The 14,992-nt window shown below is 34.4% G+C and overlaps 1 pseudogene; it reads right to left on the bottom strand.

Annotated features, from left to right (window-relative positions):
• Positions 1–5,754: 5,754 nt before the first annotated feature.
• LOC122728849 lies at positions 5,755–11,459 on the bottom strand (annotated as a pseudogene).
• Between the last annotated feature and the right edge of the window lie 3,533 nt (positions 11,460–14,992).

Below are 14,992 nucleotides of genomic sequence, written 5' to 3'. Positions count from 1 at the left end.
AACAGCTCACCATTTAATATAGTGTAAAACCTTTAGGTACTATAATTCTATTCGGCAGATATGTCTTTTCAAAAGCATGTTTGTTTATTTTTTGAGTGTCCTGAAAAGCCCCAGTAAACATTATTAAACTACTTCTCTCTTTACATAGAAGACCTAGTATTATAAAGATGTAGAAAAGGTAGCTGCCCATATAATGGGATTCAGGGGTGCAAGGAAGAGCCTCCTGCTCACCAGAAACCTCTGCCAATGATTGTTCTTTTCAATTCCTTTTAATTATCAACATAGCTTTCCACTTCTCAAAGATAAACAAGAAATTGCAAAAGTGAATGAGAGATTCAACACCTTGACTTAATTGTCCTTTGAAGAATAAATTGTAAATTCCCTTTCTGAAAAAGGGGATTTGTTTAGGGGTATGAGGAAGGAGATCATGAATATCTTGAGCTCCTGAAATAGTTGGGAAAATGCTAAGAAAAATTTCACTGTAATAATCAATTTACATAGGAGTGGGCCTGGAATTGTGAAGGCTGTTTAATTCCTCTTCTCTTCCTCTTCCTCTTCTTCTCTTCATCCTCCTCCTCCTCCTCCGCCGCCTACTCTTCCTTCTCCTACTTCTTATGCCTGTACATGTTGTCTTTCCCTTCCCTTCCCTCCTTTACTCTCTCTCATTTCCCTTCCTTTGCTCTCTTCTCCCATTTTTGTTGCATCATTTAAAAATTGTTATTAATTTTCTACTCAGTGCAAGGTATCATGGGATAGAACTAGGCTTGCATTGTAATGGTCTTAATGACCTTTGTGTATCAGTGCATGATAATGTGTTTATCTAAATAGATTGAATGGATATCAGATTTTGGAGGAAATGAACTGAGCAATGCTGGCATTTTAAGAGCTAATTGTTTACTCCATATGAAAATTATTTCTTTACCAGGCAGATATGAAAGAATCATGCAATTTTTGGTTCCTCTGTGATCATTCTCTATCCCACCCTCCTTACTTGCATCTTTATTATCTTTTCCTACTTTCACTGTTAAGAGTTTTTAGCATGATTTAGCATGATTCATAGTATCCCCAGTGCATGGCATATAGCATGCATTTAAGAAATGCTTATTGATTGATTGATTGATTGATTGATTGAATTGGAAGGATTCTTGTCAACAGAATATTGACTTAGAAAAGCACATATTATGTGATCCATGTTTCATTATATTTTATTTATTTTATTAAATATTTACCAATTATCTTTTTGGTGGGGCAATGAGGGTTAAATGACTTTCCTAGGGTCACACAGCTAGCAAATGTCGTGTTTGAGGTCATATTTGAACTCAGGTCCTCCTGAATTCAGTGCCAGTGCTTTATCCACTGTGCTACCTAGCTGCCCCTCAATTACATTTAAAACTGGTTCCTGTTACGCTGGGGGAGTGCCCATAAATCTCATGTTTGACTCCTCTTTTCTAGTCAATTTTACTCATTTTATACATAAAGAAACCGTGTCACATAGAAAACCAATTACTTCCACAAGGAAACACAGGTGGTAAGTGGTTCTGAAAAATATTTTCATAATTGTCTCCTACAGAAAACAGAGTGAAAAATTCACAGATGTGACCAAAAAATAGTTAGGAAAATATGGCATCAGTTTATTGACCCATTAGCAAGCAGGCCTGTACATGTGGATAATCCTTTCCAAGAAAAAACACAAAATTCATTTGTGAATGAAAACATTTAAATCTTTTTTGCTCGCTGGTTCCAGACCTTGGTCATCCACAGTTTTAGGTTTTTATTTGTAAATCAAGCAGATCCATATTGATGAACTTTGAGTTTCCTGGTTTGTTAGTACAAGGTGTTTTCAGTTTCATTAACATGATACAAATTAGTTTCACAGTCCAACTTAAAAGCAAATATGACAAGATTATATTAAGTACAAATCAGTTTGACAGTTCAAACTTGAAAGCAAACAATATTATAAGAGTACATGTTGAAAAGGGGTTGTTACAGATAAAAATACCCAGATATTTTTACAAGTATTGGGAAGGAAGGCATGATGGCTCCAGCAGATGAAGGTGTTCTACAGAGAGCCATAAAATCTACCAATTATCCTAGGAAAAGAAGTCACAGTACATAGTTATTTGCTAACTGTAAACTCGCAGACATTTGGAGAGACAAATGGTATCCAAAACCCCAAATACCTCTGGGGTTTGCTTGACACCCACATATATTTTCTGGGTTCAGTTGGATGGCATTTTGATCTCATTAATCCAAGGTTTCATAAAATTCTTTTGGATAATAAGGCATCTCCATCAAACGCAAGAGTTTTATATGTTAATTAACCTCTCATTTGTATCTAGATTATTAAATGTTGTATAACATTAGTGAAACTGGAATTTTAATCCAGATTCTGAGACTCTATGTTTATCACTTTTCCCACTATATCATACTGATTCTTGCTATATAGCTTCTTGATATATTTAAAATCATGCCATTTAGGTTTGTCAGTGAAGAAACATACATTGTGGAGACTTGATAAAGGGGAGTTGTTCTTAATATCAAAGGATCTACTACTTGAGATCTTAGAAATCAATGCTTGACTAATTGCACCATTTTAAAAGTGAGAAAACACACTAAGAGAATGAAAATGATTGACAAATAAAGGATAACAGAGTTGAGATTCAAACTGCAGTCATTTAGCCCCAATCAAATGCTTTTTCCATGATTTGAGATGACCCAAAGCAAGCATATTCTCACAAGGTTTTCATAGCCTGTGTAAAAGCCCTGCCATGATCTCAACAGATCCCTTTTGTGAAGCAGGCTTGCCTTTACCAACTTTCCTCCCTTCAAATTTGGGTAGACATTTTGTTAAAATGAGTGAAATTTACAATTAATGTAAGGAAAGAATTTTCTAATTTATACTGTGACATATCTATGCTCATCATTTTGAGTATTAACTCCACTGGGTTCAGTTGAAATATTCCTTCTCATTTTGTATTGCTAATTTATGTCCTTCTATAAATTATGCATATATACAAATATATGTGTATAGACATATAAATGTGTGTATACTATAAATCTAGAAATATATGTATACGCAACATATATATTTCTAGTTTTATAAAATAACTAGTTTTATGATTCATGTCTCATATATGCATATATATCCATGTACATATGTATGTACTTATGTGTGAATATATATATATATATATAACTGTGTATATATCCTACATTACCAGAAACTAGAAAAAATATATTCATACAAGTGCACACCCCTCATAGAATTTTTCTAGTTCTATAAAGTAATTGAAGTTTTATTATTTGTATATGTCTCATATATCCACACATATATGTGTATAGGTATATGTATGTATATGTGTTCATGTGTCTGTTTATATGCATATGTATGTAGATAGATATCCTATGAATCCTCATGTAACTCTCTATGTATTATCATTTTATTTTATTATATACCTTATCCACCTCTTTTTCCACTCTTCTATGATGTCGATACATTTTAGTACACTAAACACTTTTCATTTTTCAATTGTAATATTCTGAGATTTCAGTACATGAATATTTTTATTGTTCTTTGGACATATCTACAATTTTAACTATTCTGAAATCAATATTCCATAAGAAATGTAGCCTTTTGCACAGTTTAAGATATCAGTGTTTAAAAGATCATCTTGGCCAATAGAAAAGTTTGTATACCTGCCCAATTACCCAGATATGGTCCAACATGCTTTACATCTCTGATTTAATTCTGAACTTCATGAATGCACACAAATCATCCTCCATTTCTGGAATGTATTCCCTCCTTAACTCTGACTTTCAGAATTCTCATTCATTAAGACTTACTTCATGTGTTACAATCTCTGTGAATTCTCCTTCTGATAACTCTCATCCAGGGTTGTTAGTGCTCTGCCTCTCAGCAATGTAATGTATATTATCTTATTTTGAAAGGCAGTGTTTTTTAGTGGTTTAAAATCTTACCTTGGATCCAGGAAGGATTCGGTTCAAATTTCTACTCTGATAAATGCTGGTGAAATGATTATAGAGAATTCATAGAGATAATAAGCCCTAAGTTGAGCTTAGATGAATGTTAAGATTGTGAGAGTCAAAGATAAAAAGGGAGTGCATTACCAGAATGAAGGATGGTTTATATGCATGTATGGAGGTCCTGAATTAACCTAATTTGCACATTGCCGTTGTTTTTTTATTCTGTCAGTGAATCATGTATGACCTTTACATATGCATGGGACATACTTTGCTAGAGACACCTTTGAAGTTGTGGTTTTCATTACAAAGTCAAATCATCCATAAGAAGCCCACTGGGATCTTGTATTTTCTACACTCCTAAGTCAGTTATTTGACTATAAAAATGTGTCCTGATAGACAAAAATAATTTGCAAATGCTTTAATATTCCTTTCTCATATTTTTTATTAGGGGTAGCCTTAAGAGGAATCAGGGAAGGGTGGAGAGAGAGCTGACAGTGGAACAAGCAAGAACTCTATTCAAGTCTTGCCTGATATGTATAGAATTTGTGACCCTGCTCTAGTCACTTAAACTCTTAATTATCTAGGCAACTCTTTATGACTATAAATTTCAGAAAAAATATTTATACAAACATATACCCTTGCACATATATGTGCAAGGAATATAAGGTTAGGAAAACATTTTCCACCATTGTTAATTTGGCAACTCTCCAGGCATCTACAGTAGTGAAGAGTTCCCTGGAGCCCTGAGATGTTAAGGTACTTTCTATGGACACGAAGAACTTATGTTGAAGTAAGACTTGGATCCAATTCTTTTGTACTATAATACCATCTTTCCATCCCTTTGTGGCTAGGACATATTCTAATGCCATTGACCTAGAGAAAGAAATGGCAAAACATAACTACAGAGAGGGTTAGAGTCTAGAAAAAAAAACAAAAAACAGACATGGCGATCCTTGAAAGGGGGGAGAGTCAAAAGTTATTAATTCATTCAACAACATTAAGTATCTTCTTTTTTTTTTTTGGTAAAAAAACATTTTATTTTTTTTCCATTACATGTAAAGATAGTTCTCAACTTTTGTTTATACAAGCTTTACAATTTCAGATTTTTCTCCCTCCCTCCCCTCCCTCCCCCCTCCCCTAGACAGCAGGTAATCTGATATAGGTTATATCTATATATCTCTATACATATACATATGTATATATATACACATATATATATATATACATAATAATATTAATCCTATTTCTGCATTAATCCTGTTACAAGAGAAAGAATCAGAGCAGTGATGCAAAACCTCAAATAGAAAAAAAAAAAAACAGCACCCAAAACAAAAGAAATAATATGGTTCAATCAGCATCTATACTCCACAGTTCTTTCTTTCTTTTTTTTTCTTGGATTTGGAGATAACATTAAGTATCTTCTAAGCTACGTACCAAGCTTTGAGGAGTATGTGACTTTGAGATAAGAAATTGTCCATATCCTTAAAGAGTTCATTATACTGGGAGCAGCTAGATGGCACAGTGGATAAAGCACCGGTCCTGGATTCAGGAGGACCTGAGTTCAAATCTGGCCTCAGACACTTGACACTTACCAGCAGTGTGACCCTGGGCAAGTCACTTAACCCTCATTGCCCCACCAAAAAAAAAGAATTTGTTATATTGCTATAGAAGGGTAATAAACATTAGAGACAGTAACAATTCATGGTATTACGTAGGAAGTGCATTAGAGTTGCAAAAAAAAAAGTGCTACTATATGTGCACCAAGAATGTTTATATTAAGTGAGCCACTCGGCATTTTTTTTTCATTTTGTTTTTACATAGGGAAAAATCAAATATACATTTAATCCAATTTAGTTCCTTAGCTTTTGCCTTTTCCATCTTGGCAATATGAGCCACTGACTTTGGACGCAGAATGTTGCCACCCCAGTGATGACAGATCTCATCGTATCTGTCATTATAATTAGTTCTGAGGGCTTCTACAAGCTTAGCCAGGGCCCCCTTATCTTCAGGATTAACCTGTGTGAAGGCAATGCTTGTACAGGTCTTTCTGAGACCTAAGAGGCCCAGCCTGGCTTTACCTTTAATAATACAGTAAGGAAATCCCATTTTTCGGCACAAGGCAGGTAGGAAGACCACTAGCTCAATGGGGTACACATCATTTGCAGTAACTACCAACCGTGCCTTCTTTGTTTTCTACCAGAGTAGTAATAGTGTTAACAGCTATCCTCAGGACTGGTGGTCTTTTAGTGGGGACATCCCCTTTGCTTGCAGCTTTTTGTTCAGCTTGAGCCAGCAGCCTTTGCTTCTTCTCTTGCTTTGTCTCAGGTCTGTATTTGTGAGCCAGTTTAAGCAATTGAGTAGCTGTCTGATGATCCAAAGTCTGGGTAAACTGGTTAATTGCTGGTTGCAGTTTCAAACTCTCATAAAGTATAGATCTTTGACACTTCAGTCTGATGTATTGAGGCCATTTGACAAAACGAGTAAGGTCCCCTTTTGGGCTGGATGTCCTGACCAATGCAAAAGTTCTTGGGCCGCTTCTCAAAAAGAGGATTAACCACTTTCTTAGCCTCCTGCTTCTTTACAACAGCAGGGGCTGGAGCCGCCTCCTTCCCCTTGGCCTTCTTCCTTTATGGCAATGTGGCTGGCAGAATAAGAAAGTGCGCCTTAGCATTTTAAAGGATCAATAGGAATTCAGCAGCCAAAGAGAATGAGGGATGATTGTCTAGGCACAGTATTATCAAGTTTGTTTGTTTTTGCTTTTAAAATAATACTTTAAGTTTGTTCACTTTTATTTTTCACTGTTACCTGGACAAAAGTAGATTGCAACAAAATGGGTGCCTGTTAATTAGAGAATAGTGGAACAAATTTTGTATATGAATTTATTTGTATATTTTTGTTCTTTAAGAAAGGAAAAACATGGAAAAATCAGAGAAACTTGAGAAAACATACTAAATGCTGCATAGTGAATTAACCCAAGCTCAAAAACCTCATTATATACTTACTGTTTGTATTGCTCTGGTTAAATCACTTTTTTTCTGTCAATTTCCCCTTTTGTAAAATGGGATTAATGATAGGATTTACTTCCTAAGGTTAGAAGGAAATGATAAACCACTCCAGTATCTTTGCCAAGAAAACTTACGGACAATATTGGGGTGATGTGTCCTACAGGGTTAATGAAGAGTCTGCTGTGACTGAAAGACTAACCAATAACATCAAAAATAACAATTCCTAAGGTTGTTGTGAAGAATTAAAGAGATATAGATATAGATATAGGTGTAGATATAGATATAGGTGTAGATATAGATATAGATATAGATATAGATATAGATATAGATATAGATATAGATGTAGATGTAGATGTAGATGTAGATGTAGATGTAGATGTAGATGTAGATGTAGATGTAGATATAGATATAGATATAGATATAGATATAGATATAGATATAGATATAGATATGGATATAGATATAGATATAGATATAGATATAGATATAGATATAGATATAGATATACAAATGGAGAGAGATACGTAAGATTCAGTTATTGTTATTACTATAAAACAGAATGAGCATTATAGAAATGCAAACACAAACATGATAATGAGTCATCATAGAAAAGATGAGAACACATGCCTGCCTCCTTTTATTGACAATATAATGAACTAAGGTTAAATAACTTGTCCCAGCCATGCAGCTAGCTATGGTTCTGCTGCATTGCCCATCTCTTCTACATTGCCCCTCAGCATTTATAATTGTTATTTTTCTTTTTTTTTTCTATTCAAGCACTTTAGTTTGATTCAATGACTATTACCAATAAATGCCTCACCAACACCAGTACCTTTATTAATTTTTTTTTAAAAAAGAAACATGGTTACTGCTATTGGTTATGAATAATAACATGTATGTTTCCATTTTTATAGATTATTACTTAACAAAAAAGAAGAAAATACATTTTAATGTTAATCATTTAGAACAAGGAGCCAGTGTGCTTCTTGCATGGCATAGTGAGTAAACTGTGTCTATATTAATTAGCACTTCTATTAACACAGAAATTACTTTGTATTTAGTATATATTGTTTTGTCTGAATTATTTGTATAGTTATTCTTTCTTTATATTTTGTATACAAAAGCTTAGAAAGCAACTCTAGACTCCTAAAAGATTGGTTCAAATCTTGCCTTTGAAACATAATACTGAATGACCTAGGCAAGTCACTTAAGCTCTCAATCCTCTGGGCAACTCTCTAAAACTATACGTTACAGAAGAGATAATCATCTACTTTTTTAGTGGAACCTAACTGCTGGACCAGGGAAATCAGAGGCCCAATCCATATACTGCCCCTATTCACTTGAAACCTATATTATTTGTTGTCTTTAACCTGAATTCAACTGTCTTTTAGTGCTGGATTCACCAACACATTACTGTCATCATTATGCATTTTGTTCCTTTGGTTCTTTTTTCGTGCATCAGATTGTATGTGTGTTGCTATATTTCTCTAAAATCCTAGGACTCTGGTCTCTACTAGGTGATATTTTGTTTTATTTTGTCTGGAAACAGGTTTCCATGAGACTAACTAGCCATTTCCAAACCATGTTCTCTGCCCTCTGGCTATTGTCCCTATCCCTCTATTGCTATAACCAGTATTCTTCCCCTGTTATTCAGGGAGTACTTACCATAGGGCCTAGTAAATAGTAAGCACTTAATAAATACTTCCATTATTCATTCGTCAATCCTTACAGTGAAATAATACTTCTTTACAGTCACCTAACATAATTTCCTCAGTCATTCCTCAATCAAAGTGCATATAATGTATTTAAAGCTTTTTAGTGCTATTTAGCTTTTAAATAATAGCTGACATTTGTATGGCACTTTTTAACATTGGCAAAGTGCCTTCCTTAGATTATATCATTTGGGCATTGCAATTGCCTTAAAAGGTAGTTATTTTAGAAGTTATTAGCCTTTATGAGATTCTGAACTTCATTCACCTCACCCATCTTAGTTACTGGCACAGTGTAATAGAATTTTACACTTTGGAGGTATATTCTTTAAATATGCAGGTGTTTCCCTGTTATATAATCAGGCAACAATATAAGGCTATAAGGAATTAATCAATAACAATTTATCAAGGGCCTACTAAATGCCAGGCACTGTGCTAAACACCAAGGATACAAAAAGAAACAATAACAAAAAAAGCAGTTTCTGCCCTCAAGGAGGTTACTATCTAATGAAAAGAAATCCATCAAGTTATGTTAATATCATTGCTAATTAGCCTCACTTAAATTAACTAGTGAATAACATTTAAAAATCAAATAACACCCAAAAAGATTACAATTATGGAAATAATCTTTTTAAAAATAAACAAAGTAGGGCAAAGTAAATCAACCTGATAGACGTATAAAACCATGTATGTCTCTGTCCTTTGTATTCATCATCTCTGGCAAGAGGTGTGTAACATGCTTCATTATATACCCCCTAGAGACACTTTTGGTCATTTCATCGATCAGAGTTATTAAATCTTTCAGAGTTGCTTTTATTTACAATGATGCTGACCTTATATAAATTGTTTTCCTCTGTAATGATGGACTGACATATTTACAGAGTACATCAGCATGCTTACCTGATGGAAATTTCCCAAGTGGACATTTCTTGAAAGCTTACTTTTGGAAGACTCATGATAACACATACGGGAATTGCCTTGGAAGTACTGTGGATTATGTGGAATTTGTTCTGATCTGTTAATCATAAGGTAGACAATAGCATCTTTTTTTTTTTTTGCTTCAGTTGGAGAAACAGAATTTGAGGGATGTTTTAAAGACTTTGTCCCTAGAGTATAACATTCTATTCCACTCTGCGAATGACTACTGTGTATGATATATATTTCTTATTGCATAATAATATTCAATTACATTCCTATACCTCGATTTGTTTAGTCATTCCTCCATTTCTGAGAGTCGATCTCAGTAAAGCGCTCTCTCTCTCTCTCTCTCTGGATCAGTGTGTGTGTGTGTGTGTGTGTGTGTGTGTGTGTGTGTGTGTGTGTGTGCTTGTGTTTAATTATCTTTTATCTATATATGATGAGTAGTTTTTTTTAGATGTAGACTTTGCCCACTGCTTTCTCCATGTTGTTATATTCTTCTCTTTTGATCCAGTTATGAGACAACATACATTGCCTTCCATATCTGTAAATGAATTTACCTCTCTCATTCTCCCTGGCTTTAATTTTGATATTTGAAGTTTTTGATGTCCTTTTCATCAGAAATTCTTGAGAGTACTTCATTCCAATAAAGTTTGATTTTCTTCCATTTAGGATTATGCTGACTTTGAGGGTCAAGAAACCTAGACGGTACCTTTCAGATTATGGCATTCTAAGACTTCATCTGACTTTTAGTTTGAAACTTCCAGGTCTTGTGTATTCTTGCTTGTAGTTCCTTTATATTTGACCTGATTCTTTCTCTATGCTTGTAGGAATTTTTCTTTAATATGGAAGTTCTAGATCTGGACTATGGCATTCTTGGGACATTTCCTTTTAGAGTTCTTTTTGGGAAATCATTAGAGGATCTTGTCTTTACTTTATCTTCTAATTTTAATAGGTATGAGAAATTTAATTTTTTTCCTTGAAATATAGTGCCTAGAACTTTTATTTTTTATTTATTTTTTAATTTTTTGGTCAGGCAATTGGGGTTAAGTGACTTGCCCAGGGTCACACAGCTAGTAATTGTTAAGTGTCTGAGGCTGGATTTGAACTCAGGTCCTCCTGAATCCAGGGCCAGTGCTCTATCTCTTGCGCCACCTAGCTGCCCCAAGAACTTTTATTTTTAATCATGGTTTTCAGGGAGTCTAATCTTTACATTTTTTTCTTACCCTATTTTCCAGGTCATTTGCTTCTTATAGCAGATATTCAGATTGTTCTTCTGTTTTATTATTTTTACTTTGATCCAATATTTCTTACATCTCATGGAGTCATTGAGTTCTCTTTATTTTGTTCCACTTTTCAGAGACTCCTATCCTTCAGTAAGGTTTACCATTGTTCTCTTCTAATCTGCATTTCTATTTCCAATTTTTTCCTCTGGAGCCTTTATTTTATTTGTATCTCGCTATATTTTATAGGTATGTATGTAAAATCATTTGTCCCTTTGACTCTATGATTGAAGTTGGTACATAGTTATACTTATCACCTGGGGAACCCTGTATTCTTGTGCTTATCTCCATAATCTCAAAGTTAGAGCCCTTGGATCTTTGAAGTTCAGAATACCAGAAGTTCAGGGCCTTCCATGGTATATAAGGACAGAGTGTTAGGGATTTTTAAATCCTTGGGCCTGGACTATACTAGACTCTCTGCTCATGGTACTCATCTCTAAGTTGTTATTGTATTATTACATATTACAATCCCTGTGGCTTTTAAAGTTCCCACTTTGAGTTTTCTGACCTCCTTTAGGTTTTTCAGGGAGGTCTCTGTGGACATAGAGCCTTGGTATCATGTCTCTAATTGTACTGTCTCATTCTTTCCTAGAGGGGTCCTCTTTCCTTTTCATAGAATTATCTACATATCTCCCCAAGGTTTTATCAATTCTAGGTTAAAATATATCACTATAATCTCTCATTGGATATTTTCATCATTATTCAGAATACTGTGAACTACATGTTTTGCTGAAGTACTTATTTTGGAGCTAGGTAATCTTCATCCTCTTCAAGAAGCCATTTTGAATTGAAGTCTGGTAAATAACATTTATCAATCATTTTGTTACAGAATGTACATTCCTGGGGGGGCAGCTAGATGGGGGGAGCAGCTAGATGGCACAGTGGTTAAAGCACTGGCCTTGGATTCAGGAGTACCTGAGTTCAAATCCGGCCTCAGACACTTGACACTTACTAGCTGTGTGACCCTGGGCAAGTCACTTAACCCCCATTGCCTGCAAAAAACCAAACAAACAAACAAAAAAAGAATGTACATTCCAGACCCTCTAGTAACTGATACTCAAAACAGTTAATATTTTCATTCCATGTTGTTGACTAATGGCCCCTTATATAATTATCTTTTCAGATAATTGGTTTTATATTTGTGTATATACATTTACATATATGTATATACACATACATACACACATATTAAAATATATGTATACATAAAAATATATGTATATGTGTATAGGCAATACTTAGAACGAAACATGTAATGGCTAATTGAGTTGAGGTTGAAAGACGAGTACAGCAAGGATGTATATTGTCACTTTATTTATTTAACTTATAGGCTGAGTACATCATGGGAAATACCAGACTGGATGAATCAAAAAGTGGAATTAAGGTTTCTGGGATAAATACCAATAATTTCAGATATAGAGATGACACTACTCTCATGGCAAAAAAAATGAAAAAGAATTAAGAAGCCTCTTAATGAGGGTGAAAGAGGAGAGTGGAAAATTAAGTTTGAAATTTAACATAAAAACAAACAAACAAACAAACTAAGATTTTGGCAGTTTGTCCCATCACTTCCTGGAAAATAGAGGGACAAGAAATGGAAGCAGTGTCAGATTTTATATTCTTGGCCTCAAAGATCACTGCAGATGGCACCTACAGTCATGAAATTAAGAGAGACTTGCTCTGTGGAAGGAATGCTATGGCAAATGTGGACAGCATACAAAAAAACAGAGGCATCACTATGCCAATAAACCTCTATATAGTCAAAAGATGGTTTTCGGGCAGCTAGGTGGCACAGTGGATAGAGCACCGGCCCTGGAGTCAGGAGGACCTGAGTTCAAATCCGTCCTCAGACACTTAACACTTGCTGGCTGTGTGACCCTGGGCAAGTCACTTAACCCCAATTGTCTCACTAAAAAAAAAACAACCAACCAAACAAACAAAAAGATATGGTTTTTCCAGTAACCCTGTATCCTGTGAGAGTTGTACTATAAGGAAAGCTGAGCATTCCAGAATCTATGCTTTTGAATTGTGATATTGGAGAAGGCATTTGAGAGTCCCTTGGACAAAACCTAAATTACCCTAAGAGGAAGAATGTGCACCAAGAATTAGGGAGCAAAGAGAGAGAGGCCCTGGAGTGGTCAAGAGTTTTATCCTTTTTTTTTTTTAATAAAAGTATTTAATTATTTTCCAGTTCCATATAGTTTACATAAGATTTCCAATTTCAAATTGTTCTCCCTCCCTCCCTGCCCTCCCCCAGACAACAGGCAATCTGATAGATAGATAGATAGATAGATAGATAGATAGATAGATAGATAGATAGATATAGATATAGATATATATTGATATAGATATTGATATATACATACATATACATCGATGTATATATATATATATGTACATACACATATACATATACAGTTTTATCCTTTTTAGATAAAGGAGGGTCATTATACATTGATCAAAACTAATTGGTTAGCATCATTCAATTCCACTGATTGACATGACTTCAGGGTGATCTAAATTAAAATGAAGGGAAGAGTATGCAAAAGACCCTTGCTGTAGAGCAATGGCTAGGTGTGGATCCCATCAGTTCATCAAGCTAGACAAAAGAATCAATCTCCATTTCTTTTGTTCCCTTGGGCCTATCCCAAGCAAGGTCTGCAGAAGTTGCTCAAGAACTGGATTTTATGGAATGGGGGGGAGAAAGGTCTGAAACTAACCTCTGAATTCCCCCCCAAGAAATCCATTATTAATAATTATTTTCTCACAAAGGTCAATTACTGAGGCTGAAGCTTAAATACTTTGACCGCATAATGAGAAGACAGAACTCATTGGAAAAGAGCCTGATGTTAAGCAAAATGGAAGGCAAAAAGAAAAAAAAAAAGATAATGAGACGGATATATAGTATCACGGAAACAATGAACATAAATTTACACAGACTTTGAGAGGTAGTGGAGTATAGAAGGACTTGTTCTATGGTCCATGGGATCACAAAGAGTTGGATATATGTATATGTGTATGTGTGCGTATGAATGTTTCTATATATGTTCAAACATATGTGTGTATAAAATATTTCAGAAAATTTTATTTTTTTGTAAATTATGAAGCTTTATTTTTTCTGTTTTACTATTAAACAGACTTTGATCTTTTCTTTCTTTTCTTTTTTTTTTCTTTTTTTTTTTGCAGATCATTGAGGGTTAAGTGATTAACTTGCCCAGGTCACACAGCTAATAAGTGTCAAGTGTCTGAAGCCACATTTGAACTCAGGTCCTTCTGAATCCAGGGTCAGTGCTTTATCCACTGCACCACCTAGCTGCCCCCATTGATCTTTTCTTATATTCATGATCAGGCTTCTATTTCAATCAATGTATTTTCTCATGTCACAAGATTGATGTAGTTTAAATTCTGAATTGTTATTTTCTATTATAATGAAAACTAAAGTTTATCTACATTCCAACTTAGTATTTTTTGTTGTTGTTGCTGTCCTGTAAATATCTTCTGTGTTTTGTTTTGTTTTGTTTTTTGCATATCAGTTCCAGCTTCAATTACTGTCTTACAACAGTCTATTGTCACCCTGACACTTCTCAAGCTGTCATATTTATGACTTGTGTCCCTTAAAGCTTCAGTAGTATCCTAAATGATGCTATAATTGTTGTCATTTTTATTTTATCTTTAATCCCCTTCTGGTCAGCATACAGTATGATGCAAAGTTGTAACTATCTTTTCAGGCAAATATCTCATTTTCAACCATCTTTTCTTTCTCTTACATGACAGGTATCTCAATTTTTAATTCAGATGTCTTTGTTATTATCTTTTCTGTCCCACTGCAGATGTTTTAAAGTTAATCCCTCTTATATTTATGTCAGGAATCTGTGTAGCAAAACTCTATTCTTTAACTTTCACTCTCTGGGTTTTTTAAAGTCTATTATTTGTAAAGTCATCAGAAAAAAAATATTTTATTTACAATTTACTTTTCCTTAATTGTATTTCTCCTTCATTTATCCTTTTCCCCACTCCATGAATCTTCTTCTGTCTGCCCAAAAAAGTGAAATTGATTTCATATCTCATGTTGCATCTTAACATGTATTCACTT

This window comes from Dromiciops gliroides, chromosome 5 (genome assembly GCF_019393635.1).
Source record: "Dromiciops gliroides isolate mDroGli1 chromosome 5, mDroGli1.pri, whole genome shotgun sequence".
Classification (NCBI taxonomy): domain Eukaryota; kingdom Metazoa; phylum Chordata; class Mammalia; order Microbiotheria; family Microbiotheriidae; genus Dromiciops; species Dromiciops gliroides.
The sequence above is the reverse complement of the archived record's forward strand: the minus strand, read 5'-3'. Positions and strand labels throughout refer to the sequence as shown.